This window comes from Alexandromys fortis, unplaced genomic scaffold (assembly GCF_014885135.2).
Source record: "Alexandromys fortis isolate MF-2015 unplaced genomic scaffold, M_Fortis_MF-2015_v1.1 scaffold_233, whole genome shotgun sequence".
Taxonomy (NCBI): Eukaryota; Metazoa; Chordata; class Mammalia; order Rodentia; family Cricetidae; genus Alexandromys; species Alexandromys fortis.
This window is the reverse complement of record NW_026068146.1, coordinates 374953-396419: the sequence shown is the minus strand read 5'-3', so window position 1 is coordinate 396419 and position 21467 is coordinate 374953. Positions and strand designations below refer to the sequence as shown.

The 21467-nt window shown below is 40.1% G+C and overlaps 1 protein-coding gene across 5 annotated transcripts in view; it reads left to right on the top strand.

Moving 5' to 3' along the window:
• Positions 1-21467, top strand: part of Gng2 (G protein subunit gamma 2) — a 97917-nt gene that overhangs the window by 27491 nt on the left and 48959 nt on the right. For 2 of the 5 annotated variants that reach the window (XM_050127037.1, XM_050127038.1), the window contains one exon: positions 12678-12729. The exons of the other annotated variants lie outside the window; for them this stretch is intronic. The gene's annotated coding sequence lies outside the window, so the exon portion shown is untranslated. The remainder of the gene's footprint in view (positions 1-12677; positions 12730-21467) is intronic. 5 annotated transcript variants of the gene reach the window in all.

Here is a 21467-nt window from a genome sequence, read left to right as displayed (position 1 = left end):
GGCTGAGGGCCAGGTTTTTGTTTGCTCTTGTTTTTAAAATGAGTTCAATTGTTTTCATTCATTTGCCGAAGGAATCACTATTTCTTACTTTGATCAACCTAGATGAACTTCTTTGAACTACTGAAAATGAGTGAATCCTTTGAGTTGGGTACACCTTCATAATTAGCAAAAGCACTGGGAAATAAGTCAAAAGAAAGCAAATGCGCAATCCTACTCTGTGCTGTAAATGTCTTCTTTGGATCAGAACATTTCCTGAGCTTGTATATCCTGGTGGGCAGAGTTGAGTATATAACAGGAACCATGAAAGACCTGGGAAGGAGAAAAACAACATGGAGATCAGGCATGGAATAAATAGTCTCAACGTGATAATGCCTGTGACCCTTGGTGACTTACTGAACTTTACTTCAGATTCTCCTCATGGACACCATGAGAATAATTTGACTTACTCAAAAATTAATTGACATTGCATATGCCAAATGAAGGCATTGCTTTCCATCCGATAGTCACAATATATTTAGGAGATATATGTCTGTATTTAAACACCATGGTTAAAGAATAATGGATAAATGATGCATGCATTTGATGTTTGTAATGTGACAGTGGTTTGGGGTATGGAAGGACATTCCTGCAATCCCATCATGAGGGAAACAGAAATGAGAGAATCACAAATTAGAAGTGAACCTGGATTATGTAGCAAGATCTTGTCTGAAAAACAAAGCTAAACAGAAAACTTCCAATTAGATTTGTCCAAAGACTCACTTTATAAAATTGTTACTTCTTACATTTATTGATACATAATAAATGGTACATTTAAAGAGTATGATTTGATGAATGTGAATGGCATGAAACCATAGCCACAATAAAATAATAATGATGTCCACCCACAAATTGCTTTATCACAGTGATAAACCAGATCCCCTCCCCATTCCAGCATAATCACATTGAGAAGTTGTAGTTAATTTTGTTTGCTTCTTGGTGAATTTTATTCAGTTAGGTTTTTGGTCCTTTTCCTTTCTTTTTTTCTCATTAATAGTATAACATTTTTTTAAAGAATCCCATGTTGTTATAGTTGACAGCTCTGTTATCATACTTTTGGAGCAGCACGGTAAACAAAGACTGGGCACAAAAGCAGACAGAGCAGTAATTGCATTTACTAATGTCGGTTTTGCTTGAGTTCAGAGCTGAAGCCTGCTTCATTCAGCCTCCTAAGCTTACTAAAAACAAGCAAGATGGTGGAAAGAGCCTAGTGACCACCAGCTGATGAATGGCTAACAAAAAATGTGGTCTGTTTTATTCATCTGAAGAAGGAGGGACATAGTGATGCATGTTTCAACATGGATGAATCCTGAGAACACTATGCTGTGACAGAAACCACATACTGTGTCTTTTTACTTGTTGACATATTCAAAAGAGCACAATCCACAGAATAGATGAGTTTCATTGAGAGCTGGTGGGAGGCAGGGAAAAATGAATATGATTCTGCTGTGAAAATATCCAGGAATGTAATAAAAATGATGGACATGAAACTTTGTGTTGTATCCCAATAAAGCTATGTGGGGGTGTGTGGAGGTGTGTTCGTGTGTGCTGCACTTGTTGTAGAAGCCAGAGATCAATGTTGAATGTCTTCCTCTACTGCCACCCGCCTTATTTTCTGGGATAGGTTTTCTTACCAAACCTGTAACTTACTGATTAGACAAGAATAGATTGCCACTGAGCCCCAGGGATTATCCTGTCCCCTGAGTCCCTAGCACTAGAGTTACAGGTACAAAATACCTTGCCTGGATTTTTACACGGATGCTAGGGATCTGAGTTCAGGTCCTTTGCTTTTGTGGCAAACACTTTACTGAGCCATTCCACAAGCCTGAAACTATTATTTTANTACACACACAAACACGCACACACTTTGCTCTGGGGACAAGCATTCAGAAACAGCAATTGTCTGTGCTGCATTTATTTCTATTCCATGCCTGGAGCACAACGCAGAACATTCCAGGTGTAGGTAGTAGAAATGTGTAACCTGCAGATAAATGATATTCACTGCTAGAAGGGGGCTCAGCGTCATCTTGTTTTGGTTTACTTGAGAGAATAAAGGACTTGTAGCCATCTTGCCTCTTTTTATTTTGTCTTTTTCTTTCCTTTTAAAAGTAACACTACCCTGATTATTCAAACACCTAGCTTTGCAGTGTTAACTAGATACGGGATATCCTGTGTGCAAGAGTTTTAGTTTTGCTGGATGACTCATTGAATACCTGACCGTGGAAGACAGGTGCAAGTCTGAATGCTTGTCGTAATCCCCAGAAAGACAAGGAGCCAAATCAGAAAGCAGAGTGATTCAGGGGTGTGGCTGTTCAGTCAGAGGGCAGCGTGGGTTTCAGGCAGTAGGGCAGGGTGAACTGAGAACAGACTTTCTTCCTTTCGTCTGGGAAAGCCTTACCCCTTCAAAGCCTCTTTAGTTTGGAGGCTGTGATGCAGGATAACCCTGACCGCAGTTAGTCACCACGAGCAGAGCCACCTTGTCTAATTCTGTAAGCCTGTTTGCTTCCTGGGTGCTTAAGGTTTACAGGAGAGAAAAACCTCCTCCCCATCTCCTCTCCGCTGAGAAAAATCTTACTAGCCAAGGCTTGAATTTCAAAGCCATTTGCTTTAAACCTGAAGGTGAATGCAAGGCGGTATTCTAAGATGAACACAAAACCTGCATGACTCCACTCAGAAATGTTGGCTTTGCTTTTTGCTGTAATTTGGCAAATTCTATTTTTTCAAGGTGACTTGAAAACTTTTAAAGTGATATGTGTATTTAGCTGTTGTTTTCTATTGTTCTCTAACTTTTGGTACACTGCAAAACATTTTACCTTGGCGCTGGAGGTCGAGGTGCTCCAGCATGTGTCTCTGGGTCATAGTCTACTAACCCAAGTAGTGGGTGTCACAACAAAGTGTGTTAGGAGGGTGACCATGAAGACTCTGCTGTGAGAGGATGGGCTGTGTGGCTGTGCAAACAGACAGGAAAATGAATGTTCTAGGATTTGCATCCTCTTGAAATCTGGGGTGGCTGAGAGTATTTTCATATGTTTTAATCAATCTTTTGCATATTCTCTTCTGTGAGCTCTCGTTTCTCATCCTTTGCCTATGTTTCTACAAGGCTATTTGGCTTCTTCCTCAATTTGCATTGAGTTTTAGTTGGGTGACAATACAGCTTTGCTCTCTTTTATACAGTTATCTATTTCCCTGACTGCCGTTGCTCTTTAGTTTGGTTATAATGGTTTTGTTTTGTTTTCATTTTTAGTCACATGTTTATCTTGTGTGGCTTCTTCATTTCTTACCTTGTATGGGAACATTTCCCTTACTCAGATTGCTTATTGTTTTCTGGTATTTTAAAATATATTTTCATATGCATATATTATGGAATATATTGCTATGGTTTGCTTAAGGTTATGCCGTATGAACTCAGGTCACTATCACAGTGCTTGTCAGGGGTGTTGGGAGTTGCCTGTGAGCAGGAATACCATTGCTTTCAATTCTCAATAAGCCAGTTTTGCTAACATATATTCTGAATAAAGGAGATGAATTATCATATTTAAGTGTAAATGCTCCATGAAACAGAGCCTTATCTATTGGATAGAGGCTCATTTTCCAACAAAACCCACAGGATGCACGCTGCTGTCAGATAAGGGCTATCATTTGTTAAAGGAATTTTGCTATCTGTGAAAATTGATCTACAGTTGTTGTGTGTGTGCTCACTTCCAAAGATTAGAATTTATAAGTGCAATGTGGCTACTTCTAAGACACAATACAATGTAGATGGCTTTCTCAAGGCTATGAAAACACCTGCAGAAATGGACAAATGCCTCCAAGCAACATAACCTCAGCCTCCAATGTGCCAAGTCCAAGAGGAATTTTCCAAAGTATCCACTTCATTTTTAAAAGTCATGACTCTAAAGAACAAATTGACAGGAGAATAGGACAAAAAGAATAAAAAACTTTAAAGTAGTCTAATTGGAAATGACATTAAAATACCAACAAGAAGTAACAATGCAACAAAAGCTGGCAACCTGAATAGTAGTCTACAAGAGAAAAAGTGATAAAATTCATGAAACCAAAGCTGTGTCATAGAAAACTGCAATGTCACAATTGAGGGTGTTTCCAGAAATAATAAAAAAGGGAGAAAGATAAAAGGGATTACATGGTTATGTGGAAAATAGCCTTAATTAGGTAAGCATGTTTATTAATTATAGAATCAAAAAAGAAATTAGAAGGTTTAAATAAGTTTTGAAAGATAATTCCAGATCATGTTGACCCATTTCTAGAATGAGACTTTGTTTATTACTTTAAAATATATGTAGTTTCTTAACTTTAAAATGATGGCGGGAATACTTGAACTAGTAAAATAAATATTTTTTATTGATTTTTATTGAGCTCTACATTTTTCTCTGCTCACCTCCCTACCTCTTCAATCCTCTCCCAAGGTTCCCATGCTCCCAATTTGCTCAGGAGATCTTGTCTTTTTCTACCTCCAATGTAGATTGTATGTCTTCTCTTAGGGTCCTCATTGTTGTCTAGGTTCTCTGGGATTGTGATTTGTGGGCTGGTTGTCTTTGCTTTATGTTTAAAAGCCACTTAAGAGTGAGTACATGTGATAATTGTCTTTCTGGGTCTGTGTTACCTTACTCAAGATGGTATTTTCTAGCTTTATCTATTTGCCTGCAAAATTCAAGATGTCGTTATTTTTTCTGCTGTACCACATTTTCCTTATCCATTCTTTGTTCGAGGGGCATTTAGGTTGTTTCCAGCTTTTGGCTATGACAAACAAAGCTGCTATGAATATAGTTGAGCATATTGTGAGACGATTGAGGATCCTTTGGATATATACCCAAAAGTGGTATTACTGGGTCTTGAGGAAGGCTGTTTCCTAATTTTCTGAGAAGTCACCACACTGACATCCAAAGGGGCTGTACCAGCTTCCATTCCCACCAGCAATGCAGAAGTGTTCCCTTTACCTACAACCTCTCCAGCATAAGTTGTCATCAGTGTTTTTGATCTTGGCCATTCTTACAGGTGTAATATGGAATCTCAGAATTGTTTTTATTTGTATTTCTCTGATGACTAAGGATCTTGAACATTTCCTTAAGTGTCTTTCAGCCATTTTAGATTCCTCTGTTGAGAGTTCTCTGTTTAGGTCTGTATTCCATTTTTTTATTGGATTATTTGTTCTTTTGATGATCAATTTCTTGAGTTCTTTGTATATTTTGGAGATCAGACCTCTGTCTGATATGTCAGACCTCTGTCTGATATGGGGTTGGTGAAGAACCTTTCCCGTTCTGTAGGCTGTTGTTTTGTCTTGTTGACCATGTCCTTTGCTTTACAGAAGCTATTCAGTTTCAGGAGGTCTCATTTATTAATTGTTCATCTCAGTGTCTGTGCTACTGGGGTTATATTTATGATGTGGTATCCTGTGCCGATGCATTCAAGTGTACTTCCCACTTTCTCTTCTATGAGTTTCAGTGTGGCTGACTTTATGTTGAGGTCTTTGATCCATTTAGACTTGAGTTTTGTGCATTGTGATAGATATAGATCTATTTTCATTCTTCTACATGTTGATATCGAGTTATGCCAGCACCATTTGTTAAATATGCTTTCTTTTTTCCCTTTGATACTTTTTGCTTCTTTGTCAAAAATCAGGTGTTTGAAGGTGTGTGGATTAATATCTGGATCTTCTATTCAGTTCCATTGGTCCTCCTGTCTGTTTTTATGCCAGTACTAGGCTGTTTTCATCACTGTAGCTCTGTAGTAGCATTTGAAGTCAGGGATTGTGATGCCTCCAGAAGTTCTTTTACTGTACAGGATTGTTTTAGATATCCTGGGTTTTTTGCTTTTCCATATGAAGATGAATGCTGTTCTTTCGAGATCTGTGAAGAATTTTTCTGGGATTTTGATGAGCATTGCATTGAGTCTGTAGACTGCTTTTTGTAAGATTGCCATTTATACTATGTTAATTCTACCTACCAAAGAACATGGAAGATCTTTCCACTTTCTGGTATCTTCTTCAATTTCTTTCTTCAAAGATTTAAACTTCTTTTCATACAAGTCTTCCATTTGTATGGTTAGAGTTACTCCAAGACATTTTTTGCTATTTGTGGCTATTGTGAAGGGTGATGTTTCTCTGATTTTTTTCTCAGCCCGTTTAGCATCTGTGTACAAAAGGGCTAATTCTCTTTCTTAGTAATGTCTTTCTGTGGTTTGGGTATCAGGGTAATTGTAGCCTCATAAAAAGAGTTTGGCAATGTTCCTTCTGTTTCTATTGTGTGGAATAATTTGGGGAGTATTGGTATTAGTTCTTTGAAAATCTTGTAGAATTCTGAGCTGAAACCATCTGGTCCTGGGCTTTCTTTTGATTGGGAGACTTTTGATGACTGTTTCTATTTCTTCAGCAGTTATAGGTGTGTTTAATTTGCTTATCTGGTCTTGATTTAATTTTGGTAAGTGATATTTATCCAGAAAGTTATCCATTTCCTTTAAGTTTTCCAATTTTGTGGAGTAGAGGTTTTCAAAATATGACCTGATAATTCTCTGTATTTCCTCCGTATCTGTTGTTATGTCCCCTTTTTCATTTCTGATTTTGTTAATTTGAATATTCTCTCTCTGCATTTTGCTAAGTTTGGATAAAGATTTGTCTATTTTGTTTATCTTCTCAAAGAACCAACTCATTGATTCTTTGTGTTTTCTTTGTTTCTATTTTGTTGATTTCAGCTCTCAGTTTGATTATTTTTTGCCTTCTAGTTCTCTTGGGTGAATTAGTGAGAGTGGAGTGTTGAATTTTCCCACTATTTGTGTGTGGGGTTTAATGTATGATTTAAGTTTTAGAAGCTTTCCTTTACATGTTCAGTACTGAGATTTCCTCTTGATGGATTTTTCCTGCGACTAATATGAAATGACCTTCTTTGTCTCTTTTGACTGATTTTAGCTTGAAGTCTATTTTGTTAGCTATTAGAATAGCTACACCAGCTTGTTTCTTAGGTACATTTGATTGGAATATTTTTTCCCAACCCTTTACTTTGAGGCAATGTCTGTCTTTGAGGATGAGGTATGTTTCTTGTATGCAGAAGTAGGATGGATTCTGTTTTAATATCCAGTCTGTTAGCCTGTGCCTTTTTATAGGTGAGTTGAGTCCATTTATATTAAGGGGTATTAATGACCAGTGATTGCTATGTCCTGTTAATTTAGTTTTCATTGTTGCTGATTGTAATTTGTGTGTTTTCCCCTTCTTTGGGGTTTGCTGTAATGAGATCATCAATTGTCTGTGTTTTTGTTGATGTAGCCAACTTCCTTGGATTGGAGTTTTTCTTCTAGTATTTGTGTAGGGCTGGGTTTGTGGTTAGGTATTGGTTAAATCTAGTTTTGTCATGGATTATCTTGTTTTGTCCTTCAATGGTGATTGAAAGTTTTGCTGGGTATAATAGTCTGGGCTGGCGTTTGTGGTCTCTTAATATCTGCATAATGCTTGACCATGACTTTCTGGCTTTCATTGTTTCCAATGAATTCAGGTGCAATTCTGATAGGTCTGCCTTTATATGTTACTTGGCCTTTTTCCTTTGCAGCTCTTAATATTCTTTCTTTATTCTGTACGTTTAGTGTTTTGATTATTATGTTTTTAGGGGACTTTTTTTTTGATCCAGTCTGTTTGGTGTTCTATAAACTTCTTGTATCTTCATAGGCATATCTATCTTTAGGTTGGGAACGTTTCCTTCTATGATTTTGTTGAATATATTTTCTGTGCTTTTGAGTTGAACTTCTCCTTCTTCTATACCTATTATTCTTAGGTTTGGTGTTTTCATGGTGTCCCATATTTCTTGGATATTTTGGGTTAAGCTTTTGTTAGATTTAATGTTTTCTTTAACTGATGAATCTATTTCCTCTATTGTATCTTCAGCACATGAGATTTTCTCTTCCATCTCATGTATTCTGCTATTTATGCTTGCATTTGTGGTTCCTGATCATTTTCTCATGATTTCTGTTTCTATAATCCCTTTGGCTTGTGTTTTCTTTATTGCTTCTACTTCAGTTTTCAAGTCATGAATAGTTTTTTTTCATATGTTTGATTGTTTTTTTTTTTGGTTTTCTTTAAGGGATTTGCTGATGTCCTCCAATTTTTTGTTTGCCTTTTCCTCCATTTCTTTGAGGGAATTTTTATTTCCTCTTTTAGAGTTTAAAACATTCTTCTGAAGTTATTTTTTAGGTAATTTTCTTCTGCTTCTTCTATATTTGGCTGTTCTAGTCTTGCTGTTTTAGGCTCTTTAGGCTTTACTGGTGTTGTGTGGCTTTTTGTGGTATTATGTGTGTTTTTACCTTTTCTACTCATCTTTTTCTCTAATAGGTGTGGTTGGGGCTGTCTGTGGTTCTGTTGAATAATCTTCTAGGTGCCAGTGAATCCAAGGCTCAGGTACTGTCAGTTCCTTGTGGTACTGTCAGTGCCATGGTTCTAGTTACCCCATTGGTCACTCCATGTTCCTGGATGTCACTCAGCATTCCAGTGCTTTGCTCTGCTCCCCTGGAGTTTTCTGTCTCAGGCCTGCTCTAGCCTATGTTATTGGCTCAGACCTGTTTCTGTAAATGTCCCTAGTCTGGACCATTCCTACAGAGGTCCTTGGCTTGGGTTTGGTCCTGTGAAGAACTCTGACTCTGATCTACTCCCTCAGAGTTTTCAGGCTCAGGTGCCCCCAGACTCACAGAGGACCTAGCTCAGGCTTACTCCCTCAGAGGTCCCAGATTCATGCTTGGACCCACAGATATTTCTGGTCCCTGCCATCCCCTTTGATGTCTCAGACCAATGCCCAGGCCACAGAGGTCCTGGCTCAGGCCTACTCCCTCAGAGGTCCCAGACTCATGCAAGGACCTGCAGAGATCTCTGGTTCCTGCCTACTCTCTTGGAGGTCCCAGATTCACACCTAGACCTGCAGGGTCCTAGCTCAGGTGTAGTTCCTTGGAGCTCCTAGACTCATGCCCAGACCCACAGGGGTCCTGACTTAGGTCTACTCCCATGAAGGTCCCAGATTCACTTCTGTACCCTCATTGGTCTCTGACTCTGGCCCACTCACTCAGCGGTTACTCCCCTGTACCTGTTCCTGTGGAGTTTGCTCTCAGGTCTGCTCTGGCCCAGGTTGCTGGCTCAGTCCTGCATCCACAAATGTCCCTGGCCTGAATCCGTTCCTGCTCCCATGGAGCTTGCTTTCTCAGGCCCACTCCAGCCTAAGTAGCTGGTTCAGTCTCCCTCCCGTGGAGCTCACCACCTCAGGCCTGCTCAGTCTAGGTCGCTGGTCCAGTCCTGCTTCTACAAATGACCCTGGTCTGGATCCACTCTTGTTCTCTTGGAGTTCACTGTCCGAGGCCTGCTCTGGCCCAGATTGCTGGTCAAAATAAATAGTTGTTTAAAAGCCAGCAATTTGATAGATAAAGTCTTCCTAGAATTAATTAAAGGTGTGGCATATGTGTGTAAATTAGCATCCAGGGGAAGATGCTGAGGCTGGATTCGTAACATTTCAAACTCCTGTGTGGAAGAGACCCTGCAGTTTCTGAAATGTAAGGCCAGCTGACGCTCTAAGTATGGTTTCCAGCGTAGTCACTGTTATGATCATGAACTCTCCAAGGCATTGAATAACATCTGTATTCAAAGGTAAAAAAATCCAGGCAAGATGATCATTCATTTGAGAAAACTCAAAGGATTTTCACATATCCGACCAGCCCTCAGCCATCACTGACTTACACTCAGATTCCACACAGCTCCTGCTCTATACTGGGGGCCTCTGGCCAGGTTCTCCTCTCAGGAACATTAAGCAGTGTCTGATCTAGATCTGTCCAACAGAACAGCCCAGACCTTCAGGGGAAAGTTGCTCTCATGTGCTTCCTCATCTTCATTAGATAAAAGTGAAAGATACAAGACACATGAAACAAAGCCTAAAAAGATACCCCATTAAAGAGAGAGAGTTAAAATAACAGCTCCAGCAGAAGCCCAGTGGAAGAAACAAAACATACACAAAGGACCAGGGAAAGTTCTTTGTCTAAATTAAAAATAACAAAGTGGTAAGACATGAGTTGACTGCAGAATGCTTTATTCATTGCAGATGCCTTGAGCTCTCTCTGTCTCTGCTGCCCTGAGCTCTCTAAGTCTGCAACCTTCCCAGTGAGGCCTGTCTCTGCTGCCCTGAGCTAACCAAGTTGCCAACCCTGCTGTCTTTGCAGTCAACAACAGCACTTGACCATTGTCAACTCTCTTTTCATGCTCCAGCTCTAAACCACGAGGAACTAGTAAAGATAAAATAGATAGGGTGAAGCAAGCAGACCACTGATTCACAAAGACAGGTTTGTGACGGAAATGAGGAGAGGTGAGAGCATAGGGGAAGGAGTAGAGCTATGGTCAGACTTTCCTGAATGGTAATTCTTTGTTGAGGTATTTTCAAACACAGCTCTACTATGGAAGAGACCTTCAAGAACTCACTGAGTGCTGATGAGACTTGCCCTTTGAATGCCTCTTTTGTCTCTGCCACACATTTCTGGTCCCATGCCCTCTCTGACTAAAGTGAGTTTGAATAGGGGCTGTTAGGAGGAAGTGGCTTACCTAATCCATTCTGGCCTTCCAGCTCTTGACTGGTATGTCAGAGACTTTGTATAGCCTCTCCTTTGTGGCTCAGATTAATTATCTTGATTAAAACAATCAGGTGTATTTATTTTATGTGTATGTGGACTTTTTGTTTGCATGTATATCTATGCACCAAGTGCATGCCTAGTGCTCTCAGATGTCAAAATGGTGTGTTGCATCCCCCAGAACTGGAGTTATGGACAGTTGTGAGCTTTCGTGTGTGTGCTGGAAATACAACCTGGGCCCTTTGCAAGAACAAGTGCTCTTAACTGTTGAGTCATCTCTCTAGCCCCAAATTATTCTGTTTTAGTTGCCTATGAAAAGTATTTTTTTCTCAAGTATAAAAAAATCTATAAAAATGAACCTTCCTTTTGAACATATTGATAATTTTTATAAGACCCGAGAAATCAGAAGTTATGTATGTGAAATTATAAAACCCATAGTACATCTCTTCCCAAAATAATGTTGATTAAAAACAACCATATTTACAATACACCTGTCATGACCAAACAGTTATAAAAATGAAACACACTGCTTGCAAGTGCTTTATTCTTCATTCTTATCTTCATTTGAATAAAGACACTGTTAATTAGGTAGAGAAGAAAAAGAGCGGACAGTGCTTAATAATGAGATGAGAATGAGCTATGGCTCTTTGGGGCACCTGCCATCCCCAGGTAATTTTGTTAATTTCTTCAGCAGGCCTGAGCATGAGATGTTACAACTACTTCCCAGAAGCAGACACCTTATCTTGCTGCCAAACTTGAAGTCACTGAACCTATTTTTGTCTTTCTATTTCACCACCAAGCCAATTTATAGGAACCAAGCTAACAGTTTCAGTTGAAATACTGATAGAAAGGACACTTAATCAATGATAATAAAATCACTTTAAAACTGGTTGATAAGAATGAATTTCACAAACAATCTGCAGAAGTCAAGGAAGAGTAAACCCATTAGTTACGAATGTTAATTTTAATATGTTACAATTCAAAATGGCGTGGAGTAGACAGAGTTACAGATAGGAATATACATTATCATATAAAACAGAGAGCTCAAGAGCAAACCTTCATACACTTAGGATTTAATATACAATGCTGCATTTGTAGTTGGCAGGGAAAGTAATTTATTGTTTCCTCAAGTCATTGTTTCTTTACTTTTTCATTTGAAAAAGTAATAAACCATGCTGGCTAGTAGAAGCCTTGTGTAGAATGTGTGGATTTGTAGGGGTGTGGACATGTGTGTAACTGCATGCAAACCATTTCCTCTGCAGTTCATCGTTGTGTGTGTGTGTGTGTGTGTGTGTGTGTGTGTAATAGTGCAGCTGACTTAACCAATAAAAGGGGTGTTAAATATCTTTTAGCTAAATAGTTCTGGTCTATCACATTACACACTAACATTTTATCTGGGCATTTAAAAAATATTTTCATTTTGGGTATGGCTCTTCTGAATATATAAAAATTGAAAAGAAATGATATTGGCAATATAATAGTCTTATTGTCTAGGGCCGCCAAGATGGCTCAGTGGGTAAATGCTTTATCGCCAAGCCCAGTTTTCTGAGTTCAGCCTCTAGAATTCATATGGTAGAGGGAAAGAACGAGCTGCCACATGTTGTCCTCCTGTCTCCACGTACACACACACTGAGTCAATAAATGTATTTTTAAAAGAATCATTGTCTAAATTTACACAAAGTATTTATTCAAAGTTTATAAGATGATAGAAGCTTCTACTAAGTACACAGTTAAAATTTAATAGGCAGTTTGTAAAGAAGCAATGATGGGCATAGAAAAGGTTCCTGAGGGAAGAAGGGACAGTGGCTGACCTGAGCCTGGCCTCCATGTCAGGCTTGATAAAGATTAATTGATTTAATGAGAAAATGAGTCAGGACAAGAGCAACTCATTGTCTTGACCAGAAATTAAGTAAGTGCAAATGAAAGCAATAATGAAATATAATTCCATATTTGTTAATTCAACAAGATTAAAGAAATAAAATCCATGCTAAAGGATCTTCAGGAAAATACAACCCTTATTAAAGGGCCTATTCATTTGTATCTTCTAGGACCGCTCACTTTCTTCAACCTCTTTTGAAGAATTGCCCTCAGGAAACAATGGTAAAAACATTGTTTGTTGTAGAGCTATTAACACTGAAGCAAGACACAAGCTGAACACCCAGCTACTCCGTGGAATAATATGCAGCCCTCTGAAATAATGTACTTGGATATAACCATGTCAAAACCAGCTCAGTGGGTAAAGCACTTGTGCAAGTCTGAGGACCTAAGCCCAGACTCCTAGAGCCCATATAAAAAGACAGGCCTAGTGGTACATACCTGCAATCCCAGTACCTGGGCAGGAAGGAGGGTCCCTGGGGCTTGATGGCCAACTTCAGCTTTGGTGTGAGACATTGTCTCAAAAACATAAGATGTGTGTGCTCATTAGTTTTTTGTTGTTGTTGTTGTTTTTTTTTTTTTTTTTTTTTTTACAAACTAGGGTCTTCTGGGGAGAGGGATCTTAACTAAGCAAATGTCTCCATCTGTAAAAGAAAAATGTGGGACATTTTTCTTGATTGATGATTGCTGTGGGAAGGCCAAGCCTACTGTGGGTGGTGCCTCCCCAGGCAGGTGATCCTAGGTCATATAAAAAAAGAAAATTGACAGGCTATGGGAGTCAAGTCAGTGAGCAGAATGTGGTCTTGGCTTCAGCTTTTGCCTCCAGGTTCCTGCCCTGCTTTAATTTCTGCCCTGATTTCCCTTCAAATGGACTAAAGCTGTAAGATGACTTAAACCTTTCCCTCTCCAGGTTGGATTTGGCAGTGTTTGTCACACAGAAGCAAACTAGAGCAGTGGAGGACCCACAAGATGGCTTGGTGGGTAAAGGCACTTGCTGCCCTTGAGGACCTGAGTTTGATCTCTGAGTCCCACATTCCAAGGAGAGCCAAGACTTTTCATCCTTTGGGAAGGTTTTCAGGTCAATTGTTCATATCTCTTTTCTCTAACAGACTGTTACTGAGAATCATGGATCTGTACAATAAACCCTGAGATGATGTTGTTCTCTTGAGTGGACATGTGCAGCACTTCTTGTGTCCCCACAAAGCTGGATAGTGATAACCACTCTCAAGACTGTGCTTTGGCAAGAACCCGGAGAGGGATGTAGTAGCTTCCATCCAATCCTAATCAGAGAGTTTATGTTGGGAAGAAGAGAACCATGCTGTCTCTTAGCTCTGGCCTGTCCGGATCTTCTTTGTTGGCTTAATATTTGTCACTGAAATGTCTTGCTCTGTGAGTGGGAGGGGCTGTAGGAGGTTGATTGGGTTTTATCTTGGGCTGTCTGAATTGATGGCCCTCTGCTTCTCAGCCTCTGAGTCATCCTCTTACCCAGGAACTGGAAGGAGTGGGTCCCTGTAGAGGTTTGAATAATGATCCCTATAGGCTCATGTATGTAAATGGGCATCTCCTGTCCCAACACTCAGTCCCAAATAATTGACTCAGAGACTGAATATGAATTATAAATGCTCGGTCAATAGCTCAGGTTTGTTACTAGCTCACTCTTACATTTAATTAACCCATTTCTATTAATCTTTGTATTACCACATGGCTCATGACTTTAACTGTACTCTACCATGTCTTGCTTCCTGAGTAATTGGCTGGCATCTTTCTGACTTCCCCACTTCCCCCTAGCATTTTCAGTTTGACTTTCCTGCCTAATCTTATTCTTCCTTGCTATAGGCCAACCAGTTATTTTTTAATTAACCAATGAGAGTAATGCATATTCACAGCATACAGAAAGATTCTCCCACAGCACATGTATTAAAATACTTGGTCCCCAATTGATGGAACTGTTTGGGAAGGATTAGGAGGTGTGGCCTTGTGGAGGAGGCATGTCAATGGGAGTGGGCTTTGAAGTTTCAAAAGTTCATTCCAAGCCCAGTCTCTCTCTCTCTCTCTCTCTCTCTCTCTCTCTCTCTCTCTCTCTCTCTCTCTGCCTTGTGGTTGTATCTCAAAATGTGAGGTCCCAGCTACTGATCCAACACTGTGCCTACTTGCCTGTTATCATGTTTCCTACCATGATGATCATGGACTGTAATCCACGGGACTGCTAAGTCCCAAATAAATGTTTTCTTCTGTAACTTTCCTTGACCATGGTGTCTTATCATAGTAATGGAAAAGTAAGTAAGACCATCTCAAATAACTATTTACATTTTTCTGTGACCCCAACCCTTAAGAAACCCTAGACTTCCTCCTCAGTCAGTTATAATTTATTTGAAAGAGTTTTGTTTGTAAAAGATTTAAATTTTCTTTGAGACAGCTGTGGTTCTGGAAAAGGTTTGTGCTTTCTGGTTATTTACCACATCAGTGAACATTAAAGTCAACAACTTAAAAACAATAACTGTGGCTAAAACTGCAGTGCAATTTTCATCTAGACAAATCTCCTACCTGATTTGGCTGAATTTTTCCTAAATGCAACATTGGATGAAAAGGAAAAAAAATCACATGGTAGCCCATGAACACATTTAACTCTTACTTTTTATAATATATTTTTAAAGATTATAATATAATTTACATCATTCTTCTTTCCCTTTTCCTTCCTTCAACTCCTCCCATGTGCCCTATCTGGCTTTCTTTCAAAAATCATAGTGTTTTAGTTGTTTTTTACATTTGTACGTATTCTGAAAAATATAAATACAACCTGCTCAGTCATAATGTTACTTGTCTGTATATTAACTCTTACCTTATTATGCATCAGTTTAAAACTAAGATGCTCTTGGAGCAGCTGTATGAGTTTGCTTCTTCAGTTTCAAGATTAGGTTCGTGGAAGAATGGGATCAAAATGTCATGAGGGATAGGTCTGCCATGCAACAGGAAAGGTTTTTCTTGGCAGGATGCCATCAAATACAACAGACACCTGAGACCAGCAGCATTTCTCTCCATGGCTTGAAGTCAGCAAGCTCAGCGATAAATATTACTGTCTTTCTGTGCCATGGAAATTGCTGGAATTCATACTTTCCAGATGAGGCAAGGGTTTCTATTTCTTTCCTACCATCTGGCTTCAGGTCCCTCTTTCCTCCACCTTCTTGTTTTGATTTTACATATATACTTGTCAATTAAAATATGTTCTCTAAATGTAAATTCCTGATTAAGTCCTTACTTAGTTTAAGCAATGCCTTGGATTTTCCTGTTGGAGGGTAGGTTCATGGTGTAGGATGGCCTTTTGGATGCTTAGTCCACCTGTAACATCACCAGAATAGTAGCTTCCAAAATTTCAAATTGGAAAAGTCTTCCTTTCCCCACACTACTTCTTAAATCTCAGTGTAGTAACTTGTAGGGGACAAGCATATGTGGGTGGAGGCCAGAAGTAGAGAACTGGCGTCTGTCTTAGCCACTGTCACTTTGTTGCTGAGCCTGGAGCTGGCCAATTCAACTAGACTGACTGATCAGCAAGTCCCAGGAACCCTCCTGTCTCCACTCCCCAGTAACAGGCCCTCCTAAACTTTTTTTTTTAAATATGGATATTGGGAATAAAACTAGGTCTTCATGCTTGGGTAGCAAGCGCTTTACTAAATGAACATCTCCCCAGCCACTGGAGATGAACTTTTAATATCCATTATTTGGGAAACTATTTACTGACAAGTGTTTTAAGTGAATTTGCATTTAATCTCTCACTGCCATTTTCACAAATCCATGAAAATACCTGTATGTATAGAATGTGTTTTACTTACAGCCTACTGGTGAATCCTTTACAGAGATTCCGTGCCTTCATTCTTAAGCCAAGCTGAAAGCACAAGTAGGCAGCTCCTGGGTTGGATTCAAGCTGGCAAATGCTGCCAGATCGTGGACCTGTGGAAGAGACTGACTCTCTGTGCTTAGCTGTCACGCCTCTCTGACCTCTCATTATTTCAGGGGTCCTGATTCGCACCCACCGTTTTCATATATACAGTAACAATGATACATATACAAACTATTTTAAACAGAAAAGAAGAGGCATCCTAGCTGTATTTGGACAAATTCTCTTGGCTGAAACCATGGAAACTGGGGATCATGAATGAGAACACACTAGCGATAATGGCAGCAGAGAATTTTGTAACATGCAACCTCATTTCCCTCTGTGCCCTTGGCATTAGTGGAAATTAAGCATCTGTACAAAAGGAGCCCATTTTTTTTTCTCATCCGAGATCCCACTTAGCAAGAGAATAATAGGCAGTTTTCCCAGTATGCTAGTCTCTTCTCTTTGTTAGGGTGTGCGCCTATGACATTTAATTTGAGCCATTGTCTGGCTCAATAATGTAACAGTTAGTTGTGTCAAATAGAAAAGGCAGAAGTCTTTCTTAAAAGTTCAGGACTTGAATCTGAAGGCTTGGGAACACATCAGTCCCCTGGCTCCTGTGATCCCTGTGACCTTCATTGCAACTCACTTCCTGCCTCTCATCCTGAGGTTGCAGAACACCCCGAGGGCAGAACTAAATACTTTGCACTAATTCCAGCACACGGTCCTTACTAGTATGGAGCTGGCACACAGACTAGTGTGAGAAAAGTTTAGATTATGGAGAAGGGATCCACAACTTGGGAACAGGCTTGGAAACTTTGAGTTGACTAGGTCCAAGTGCAATATGGAAAACTTGCAAACACATGCCATCTACTTACTGCACATGATGGTATGCAAAGGGCTACAGTAAAGAGACTGCCCACATGACCACTCTGTGATATGGCTAAGATTTTTATTGAAGTTATGAGAGTCAGCAGCCAGAAGTACCTGGAAGAGTCTAGATCAGAGATAGAAAGAAGTAGCCTAAATATGGCCAACTGCCTGGACGTGGCCAGGGCTAGAAAATTGGGAGAGTGGGAAAGAGTAGTGGAGATAATAGGAAGGAGAGGGAGGGAAAATAGAGCATAGTGAGAGTTTGAGAATAAGAGAGAGTGTGTGCTGGAATCGTAGGGAATAGCAGGTTACAAGGAGGGTGAGCATTTGCGAGAAGGGAAGGGACCGGAGATTGCCATGAAACCTTTGAAATATGTAACCAGTAATTGTGAGTAGGGGCTGAGGAAGCCTGTAGTCCAGCATGGGATTGACATACAGCCACAGGTAGATGTCAGTGGAAAGTCATGTGTCCCTTCTGCCGGAGATAAGGGAAATGACTCCTTTTGACAGATGGGACTAGGTGCTACAAGTTTCTGAGGAATGCTGGCTTTTGTCTAACCATATAACTATGTAAATCCTCCTATGGTCTAGCTTGAGCTCATTTCTAGATATATGGACTGCCTTTTGGAGTTTGGGGTATTGGGGCTTCCTGTGGACCTGACAGGCCTCGTGTGTGTTTTGGCAGGTGTCTGTTATGAAGTTGCATTGTGATGTGAGCTGGGGTTGAAGCCTCTGAGTCTAGACTGTAGCTGGACATCTAGTTCAAAGTTTAATTGTGGGGCTGTTGGCAGGTGGCCTCAGTTCCTCGTGAAGACTTCTCCAAAGGCCTCCATGAGAATCTTGCCCGAGAACCACTGATTCTAGAGAGCAAGATGAGAGCCATCGTCTTTACAGCCTAGTTTTAGAAGTAACACAACCCCATTTCTACCACTTCTGTTGGTCACACAGGATGTGAATACTAGGAGGGGACAATTCTAGGACATTTTGGAGGCAGGCTGCTGAAGGTCCAGGTGGCTAGCTTTCCTAGGAAGCACAAATATTTGCGTCCTTTGTAATTCTGACATTTGATCAGGGTAATAATAATGTCATATTTTGAAAAAAAAACTACATGTTTGCTTTTAAATGTAAAATTTTATATATGTAAATAAAACATACTCCTAATATATAGATAATAGATACTAGTATACAATATAGAAATTAAAAGTTTTAGTAATACCCATGGTTATTGACAAATATTTGTATTTCACTATAAAATATATCCACTTAAAAATACTCAATATTGTGAAGCTTGATCTATTTTCATTATAACATTATATCATGGATATCTGATAACGTCATATAAAATCTGTTCTTTAACTACCTTTGAAACATTATACTGAATGGCTATAACAGATAGAATTCCCTTATCTAGAGTTGTCTAACCAGTCCCTGTTGTTGGATTGAAAGTCTTATTTATATCCATAACTCTACATGTACTGTGAGAATTTTCAGGATAAATCACTTTCAAAAGGTGAATTCTGGAGTTTTACAATGGTGCTAGATATTGTCGAGCTATCAGATAAAGAATGCGGATCCAATTCCATCTTGTCAGTGGTGACAAAAGGGCCCAGGACTATTTGACCTCTGAAGTCATCACTGCTTTACTTTGGTACGCCCTGCTGTGACTTTAAGGAAGGTACAATATACTTGGCAGGAGAAGTCAAGGAAAGGAAAGAAAGGGAGAACTGCAAACTCCAGTGAGCACAAAGTTTCTGTGCACTTGGCTGCTGGACTGCAGTACTTCCTCCAAGAGTTGTCCACAGCTTTGAGCATGGACATTTGAGATGCTCACCCAGCTTCTCTCTGAATGGTGTCAGGCACAGCTCTGTCCATTGAAGCCAGAAATGGCAGGAAAAGAAGTCAGTGGTTGACCATGGCAAGCCAGCTTCCCCTTGTTCTTCCCAGCAGCCACCATCTTCCATCTTGAAAATCTCACACTGCTGTGGCCAATGCCTCAGACTCAAGAGCCTTTAAATGGCCCACAGATCATCTGAGGAAAGCAATGCAGGGAGATTAAGCAGTAAGGCACAAACATGGTCACTACTTCTCAGTTCTTGAATACTAACTATGGCAATGAAATTCATTCGTTCACTGGAGTACATGATGTGATGACCGCAGCTTCCATTCTTCCACTCATTCACAGATTCAACTGTAAAGAGAGTGTTATTGTGCCAAAAGCTAGAAGAGGCCCTGGGTATGAAAGAGAACAGACATAGACGTGGAGCTTCCTTTCTCTGTGGGAAATAGACAACAATCAAATAGTCACAAATAGGTATATGCAAAATATAACTATGTCCAAGAAATGAGGAGTATTTCAGAAATTCCAGGAGGTCAAATCTAAAGGATGAGTTTGAGGTCAGAAAGAAAGAAAGCTGGGAGGAGTGTGCAAGGCAGGAATCCAAGTCACAAAGACATGCAAAGGCCCTGAGGTAGAAAATAGCTGGACTGTGAGGGAAGCCGGTGTGACTGAGCAGTTAGAGATGAGGTGGCAAAAGAGGAAGGAGCATCCAGGCCATACAGAACCCACACAAGCTGCTGGAAGTAGTGTTTTCAGAGAAAGACTCAAGAAATGGACCCATTAAAGGGAGACACAGGAAGGAACAGAAGCAGCATTTGCCATTGGACTGGTAGGAGACACATCAGCTAGGAAAATATACAACTTGAGTTTCTGTTGGTCCCATACCTTCTGGTCTTCATTGTCTGCCTGGGATTTGTGCAAGCAAAGTTCCATTGTACTAATCGTTACTGCATGTTGCCAGGACCTTCTTTTATATCCACTTTGCCTTTCTGCCAACTGGGAGCATTCCAATAAAAGTCCATGCTATGAATTGAATTACAAGAGGCCCTAGAACATGCAAGAAGACTTAATCCATTTCTATGTCACCTTCCAGTGTTCATAGCTGTAGTAAGTCTGTTGTGGTGGACCTCTGCAGTATCCTTTAATTAACACAACGTGGATCACCTGTCTACATGGAATTTGCCATCATAGTGTCCAGAACAATCTACTTCCTCTCTCTTTGCTGTTGAACTCCTGAGGTATATTGCTGTGATTCCTGTTAGTTTGGAACTATTGTTTAACAAAGAACTGATATCTAATGGATCTGTACTTCTAGCTCATGAATTTACCTCTTGGTGTTACTGTGGGATGGAAAGCGATGTGGCTGGGGCATTGGGAACTGGGACAAGACGTGCTGATGATACTCAACCATTTGATAACTTCAGCATATAACTCAAAGATTGCAGCATGGGGATTAGGAATGTGTTTCAGTTGGTAGAAAGTTCACCTAGCACCCATGAAGCCCTGGGCATTATTCCTAGCACCACACAAACTGGGCATGGTGGTAAGGTAAACTGAGGCACAGAGGCAGTATCACTTTCCCCAAATCACATCTCTAGTAGTGGAGCAGAAGCTTGAATTCTGAGCAGTAGGACCTATCCAAGCTCTTATCTGCCTTGCCTCACATCTCTCTCAGCTGTAGAGAAGTATTAGCTTTTATTGTTATCAAGGACAAGGAGAAAATCATGCTGAAATGTAAGAGGTAAGCACCCAGAGCCTTTGAATAATCCATCAAGGAACAGTACATATACCAGCTTCCTCAAGTGACAACAGTTGAGTCTACTTCCTGTCCTGTAGGAGGAGGAGGCTGCTTGTTTGTCCCAGTCGTCCAGAGATGAAATAATCACACAGAAACTGTATCCATTAAATCATTGCTTGGCCCATTAGCTCTAGCTTATTAGTTAACTCTTACATCTTAATTTAACCCATTTCTATTAATTTGTATATCACCATATAGGTCGTGGCCTACCAGCAAAGTTTCAGCATGTCTATCTCAGACAGCGGATCCATGGTGTCTCTCTGACTCTGCCTTTTTCATCCCAGCATGTCTTAGTTTTTACCACCTACCTAAGTTCTGTCCTATCAACAGGCCAAGGCAGTTTCTTTATTCATTAATGGTAATCCCAGAACATTGTCCCTCTTTCTTTCCACACCCTTTGCCTAGAAGCTTCATTCATGAAACTTGAGTGATTGAGTGATGAGTAGTAAGTGTGAGCTACCATCCCTCAGTGTTTGCTTCAACTGTTCTCCAGCTTTCTCCCACCTCAGGGAGCAACATGAGGAATTAAAGTAAGCTGGGTAGCTAAGTTAGGAGGTGTCCAGTGCCTATGACCAGCGAGGCAG